The sequence below is a fragment of the Hyperolius riggenbachi genome, chromosome 8 (genome assembly GCF_040937935.1).
Source record: "Hyperolius riggenbachi isolate aHypRig1 chromosome 8, aHypRig1.pri, whole genome shotgun sequence".
Taxonomy (NCBI): Eukaryota; Metazoa; Chordata; class Amphibia; order Anura; family Hyperoliidae; genus Hyperolius; species Hyperolius riggenbachi.
In genome coordinates, this window is record NC_090653.1 from 184,474,590 (window position 1) to 184,480,687 (window position 6,098).

Below are 6,098 nucleotides of genomic sequence, written 5' to 3' on the forward strand. Positions count from 1 at the left end.
TGACATCATGCCCTTGAAGCTGTTTGTCTCCACCACTCGATATGGCAGCATTTCGCAGGCCAGAAGCTTGGCTATGCTGGCTGTTACTGCCACGGCCCGGGGGTCATTTGCTGGCAATTTCCTCTTGCGCTCAAACATCTCCGACACAGACAACTGAACCGTAGCGCTGCACACGGAAGGGCTGTTGGTTGTTGTGTTTGATGAACACTGGGAGACCTCAAGAGCACTACTCCGGAAAGTGACAGTGTCAGCGTTGTCTGATGTTTGTGAATGTTGTGAACCACGCAATGGCTGGGCTACCGCTGCTGCTGAGGCGGGTCTGGTGGTGAGTCTGGTGAACCCAAGGGAGGCAGTGTTGCTGGTACCCTGTCCTGCCGAGTTTGCCCACAGAGTGGGATGTTTGGATAGCATGTGGCGGCTCATGCTGGTGGTGGAGAGGTTGTTAATACTTTTCCCCCTGCTCAGGCGGGTCTTGCACACCTTGCAAATCGCCATGGTAACATCCTCAGTGCAGTCTTCAAAGAAAGCCCAGACTTTGGAGCACCTGCCTTGCTGGCGATTTCTGTTTGCTCCTCTTTTGCCTCTCACTTGAACTTCCACGCTTGTGGTGCCTGAAATTGCGCGCCGCCTACCTTGTGGTACAAGGCGAACTCGTGCAGCAGTGGGTTCTTCAACAGACTCATCTGTGCTGCTGCTATGACGGCGATGTTCTCGTTCACAAACAAAATCTGGGTCTCTGTCCACATTGTCCATACCCTCCTCTTCCATCTCCTCAAACTCGTCATATGTCATTGTGGGGGGCCGCCGCCGTGGAGTAGAGCTCCCCAGAACAACCTCTGCGCAGCTCACTCCAACGTCGTCTTCCAGATCTTGTCGGCCGACCTCCTGCAATTGCAACCCCTCCTGCCCAACTTGCTCTGGGATTTGGGTTTCCGAGTCCTCCTCGGACTCGCCTTGTATTTCAGTGCGCGGTGCATTTCCCACAGTTAATGGTTGTGAATCCGGGCACAACATTTCTGGCTGTTCCACCATTGACCTTTGAAAGGTGGAAGTTTGTTGGGCTGGGAATAGCTCCTGCGAATACCCCATTGTGTCCTGAGGTAATTCATCGTACTGGTTATCTGGCAGTTGTGTGCGTGGTGTCGCTGCCGGTTGTGTCAGCTTTGTGCCCACTGGCTCCTTGTAACTGGCTGAGGACTCGGACCTCGTGCGTGATGTGCTGGTGCTGCTTAACCCACTGCTGGACGCTTGAGAGGTCATCCAAGTAATTATCTGGTCCTGTTCTTTTGGATCTGTGAGGGTTGTTGTCCTGGACAACATGGGCGGTATTGAGTGGGTTTTCTTGGGTGCTCCCCTGTGGCCTGTACGTGAACCGTCAGGGGAAACACCTCTTCCCTTGCCCCTTCCTCTTTCACCGGATTTCTTCCTCATTTCACTTATCCTTACAGTACACGCTGACTGGCAGCAGTACAGTGACAGTACAGAAATTCTATACAGTACCACTATTCCCAGCAGCGACACAGAGCACAATGCTATACAGTGGCGGGTGAGTGGTGTACCACTATTCCCAGCAGCGACACAGAGCACAATGCTATACAGTGGCGGGTGAGCGGTGTACTACTGTTCCCAGGCCCAGCAGACACACAGTGGAAGTAAACACAATGCTATATAGTCTGGCTGAGCCGTGTACACAGAGTGGCAGTACACACAATGCTATATAGTCTGGCTGAGCGGTGTACACAGAGTGGCAGTACACACAATGCTATATAGTCAGGCTGAGCCGTGTACACAGAGTGTCAGAAAACACAATGCTATATATAGCGTGGCTGAGCGAGGTGCACAGTGGCAGTACACACAATGCTATATAGTCAGGCTGAGCCGTGTACACAGAGTGTCAGTAAACAATGGTATATAGTCTGGCTGAGCGGTGTACACAGAGTGTCAGTAAACAATGGTATATAGTCTGGCTGAGCGGTGTACACAGAGTGGCAGTAAACACAATGCTATATATAGCGTGGCTGAGCGAGGTGCACAGTGGCAGTACACACAATGCTATATAGTCAGGCTGAGCCGTGTACACAGAGTGGCAGTACACACAATGCTATATAGTCTGGCTGAGCCGTGTACACAGAGTGGCAGTACACACAATGCTATATAGTCTGGCTGAGCGGTGTACACAGAGTGGCAGTAAACACAATGCTATATATAGCGTGGCTGAGCGAGGTGCACAGTGGCAGTACACACAATGCTATATAGTCTGGCTGAGCGGTGTACACAGAGTGGCAGTACACACAATGCTATATAGTCTGGCTGAGCCGTGTACACAGAGTGGCAGTACACACAATGGTATATAGTCTGGCTGAGCGGTGTACACAGAGTGGCAGTAAACACAATGCTATATATAGCGTGGCTGAGCGAGGTGCACAGTGGCAGTACACACAACGCTATTTAGTCTGGCTGAGCCGTGTACACAGAGTGGCAGTAAACACAATGCTACATATAGCGTGGCTGAGCGAGGTACACAGTGGCAGTACACACAATGCTATATAGTCTGGCTGAGCCGTGTACACAGAGTGGCAGTAAACACAATGCTATATATAGCGTGGCTGAGCGAGGTGCACAGTGGCAGTACACACAATGCTATATAGTCAGGCTGAGCCGTGTAGACAGAGTGTCAGAAAACACAATGCTATATATAGCGTGGCTGAGCGAGGTACACAGTGGCAGTAAACAATGCTATATATAGTGTGGCTGAGCGAGCGGTGTACTACTGTTCCCAGCAGCGACACACAATGACTGGGGGGGACCCTGGCTAGCGTGGCTGGAGAGCGAACTACCCTGCCTGCCTACCCAAAGCTAAACCCACAGACAAATGGCGGAGATATGACGTGGTTCGGGTATTTATTTACCCGAACCACGTGACCGTTCGGCCAATCACAGCGCTAGCCGAACGATCGGGGAACGTTCGGCCATGCGCTCTTAGTTCGGGCATGTGGCCGAACGGTTTGGCCGAGCACCGTCAGGTGTTCGGCCGAACTCGAACATCACCCGAACAGGGTGATGTTCTGCAGAACCCGAACAGTGGCGAACACTGTTCGCCCAACACTAGTGGTAAGGTGTATAAATATATATATATATATATATATATATATATATATATATACATACACATATATACACATATATATATATATATATATATATATATATATATATATATATTTCTTTTTTTTTTCAAGAGATAGAGATCAAAATGTGTGTGTGTGTGTGTGTGTGTGTGCGTGCGTGCGTGCGTGCGTGCGTGCGTGCGTGCGTGTGTGTGTGTGTGTGTGTGTGTGTGTATGATAGTACTGTAATCCATGTTAGCTGTACTTCATCATATTCTACTTCACCATTTTCAACTTCACTATCTTCTGTTTCTTCTTAACCATCTTCTTCCTCTTTTTCTTCACCAGGTTCTGCTTCATCTTCTCCCTCTTCTTTTTTTTTTACTGAACCCGGGTTCATACAAGATACGGGTCCTATCTAGAACCCGTACTCTTGCATATCATATATATTGTGTGTTTGATACTAATTTTTGAGCAACATGCATATAATTATTCAGCATGGAGAACTTTTTATGGGATGTTTTATCATGTGGTTTTATTAGCTGCTGGGAGTGTATCCCTGCCAATTTGTTGTACCGTCAGGTAGATCATTTGTAATAAAGATCTCTTATTTTTCAATATATATTATTGAGTGGTGCTTGTTCCAGGGTTTCTTTGCTTTTTACATATTACCTCAGACTTTTTTTACAACAATATATATATATAGTTATTGTAATGGTGTAATAGCTGGTGGCGCATGGCAGCAGCGCCTTATTCTGTGGACCCTTGAGGTGGGAACACAGAGAACAGGAGGTACAAGCAGCAGCAGGAGGAGGAGGAGGAGTAATGTGTGGCAGCAGGCAGCAGCATAAGTGGCCATGGCACCTAGCGATGGTACTATGGCACAAACTATGGCACAAACCATAACAACAGTGAGGTTCCAGGAAGTGGTTGTACAGCCGCAGTTGGGGCCTCTCCACAACTTGGACAGCACAGTTTTCATCTCAGACACCCCAAAAAAATGTGTTTGTTTGTTTTTTTTCATCATCATACCAGTAGCTACAGTGGGATGTGAAAGTTTGGGCAACCTTGTTAATCATCATGATTTTCCTGTATAAATTGTTGGTTGTTACAATAAAAAAAAAATCAGTTGAATATATCATATAGGAGAGACATATGGATCAACAGGGATATGTGAGGGAGCAGGCTGGTGGTTTACTTTGTTCTCTGGTTGAACTCAATGGACGTATGTCTTTTTTCAACCCAAATAACTATGTAACTATGTAACACATAATGATATTTGAGAAGTGAAATGAAATTTACAGGATTTATAGAAAATGTGCAATAATTGTTTAAACAAAATTAGGCAAGTGCATACATTTGGGCACCACAAAAAAGAAATGAAATCAATATTTAATAGATCCTCTTTTGCAGAAATTGCAGCCTGTAAACGTTTTCTGTAGGTTCCAATGAGAGTCTGGATTCTGGTTGAAGGTATTTTGTTTACAAAACATCTCTAGTTCGTTAGGTTTGATGGCTTCCGAGCATGGACAGCACTTTTTAACTCACACCACAGATTTTAAATTACATTCAGGTCTGGGGACTGAGATGGCCATTCCAGAACATTGTACTTGTTCCTCTGCATGAATGCCTAAGTGGATTTTGAGCAGTGTTTACGGTCATTGTCTTGTTGAAAGATCCAGCTCCGGCACAGCTTCAGCTTTGCCACTGATTCCAGGACATTGGTCTCCAGATTCTGCTGATACTGAGTGGAACCTGTAAGGGATTGCTTCTCTCGGCCGTAGTATGTTCTGAGGCGACGACAGAGGTAGAGTCAGCTGATACTCAGGAAGGGGTTTATGTATTAAAGTAGTAGTAATATATGATGCTGACCTTGGCTGGGATTGAACCCTGGTTTCTCACATCAGAGGCAGTGCTCTTAACCACTATGCTACAGCTGACACAAAGTCAGGATGTTTTACTGGTTACCAGGGCCGTGCAGAGGATCCTTAAGTGGGGGGTGCTCAAATTTTAAAAAGGGGCCTCGCAATGCCCCCCCCCCCCCCTATCCCCACCTGCACACACCCCCATCCTCGTTTCTGGCTAGGGGGTATTGGTTGTCATGTAGGTGCTGAATGCAGATGCTGGGTGCCATTTGAGTTCTGGGTGCAGATACAGGGTGTCATGTGGATTCTGGCTATGGGTCGGTATCGGGTGTCATGCGGGTGTTGATTGCAGGTACTTAGTGCCATGTGAGATCTGGGTGCATGTACTTGATGTCATGTGGGTGCTGGGTGCCGATACTGGGTGTGACATGGGTGCGCCATGCCTGTAGTGGGTGCTGGCTATGGGTGGGCTTTGGGTCAAGACGTTGCTTTATAAAGTCACAATTTCACAAAAATGCTTGTATTGCAAAGCTCAAACCAAGTTATACTCGTATAAAAGGGAGCATCATGCTTCAAATAGCAATCAATGTACAACTGACTTTGTAGTGACTGAAGATCAGTATACAGTAGTGAAGATCAAGTAGATTCAAATAACTGAGTTATTGAGCAAATTTATACAGCTTGAAAATAAACCAATCGAACTTTACCTCAGCAGGATTTAATTGGTTCATTTTCAAGCTGCATAAATTTGCATCAACTCAAAGTTACTTGCATCCACTTCATCATCACTACAGTATGTGCACATGCTTCCAAACTCAATCAAATACAAATAGACTCAGAAATCACAAAAACTGTCAAACAGCTGCCAGCAATATTCTGACCTGACCAGTCAAGCTTTCATCAATTCTTCACTACATATCAATAAATTGTAATTGCTCTAATGCAAGTTCCCTACAAATTTCTGTTGTACATCAGAAAACCTCTGCATAAAAATTACAGATACAAATCACACCTCTTTTTAGAGATTTTCATCCTACTTACTATCATAACACCTCTTGGTTGAAGGACAACTGAGGTGGCATTAGACATGATAAGATAGACATGTGTATGTACAGTGACTAGCACA

General features: G+C 46.1%; 1 protein-coding gene across 4 annotated transcripts in view; it reads left to right on the forward strand.

The window, feature by feature from the left end:
* The window catches only part of NOX1 (NADPH oxidase 1), a 2,086,008-nt gene that overhangs the window by 1,457,743 nt on the left and 622,167 nt on the right, over positions 1 to 6,098 (forward strand). The gene's annotated exons all lie outside the window — the stretch shown is intronic.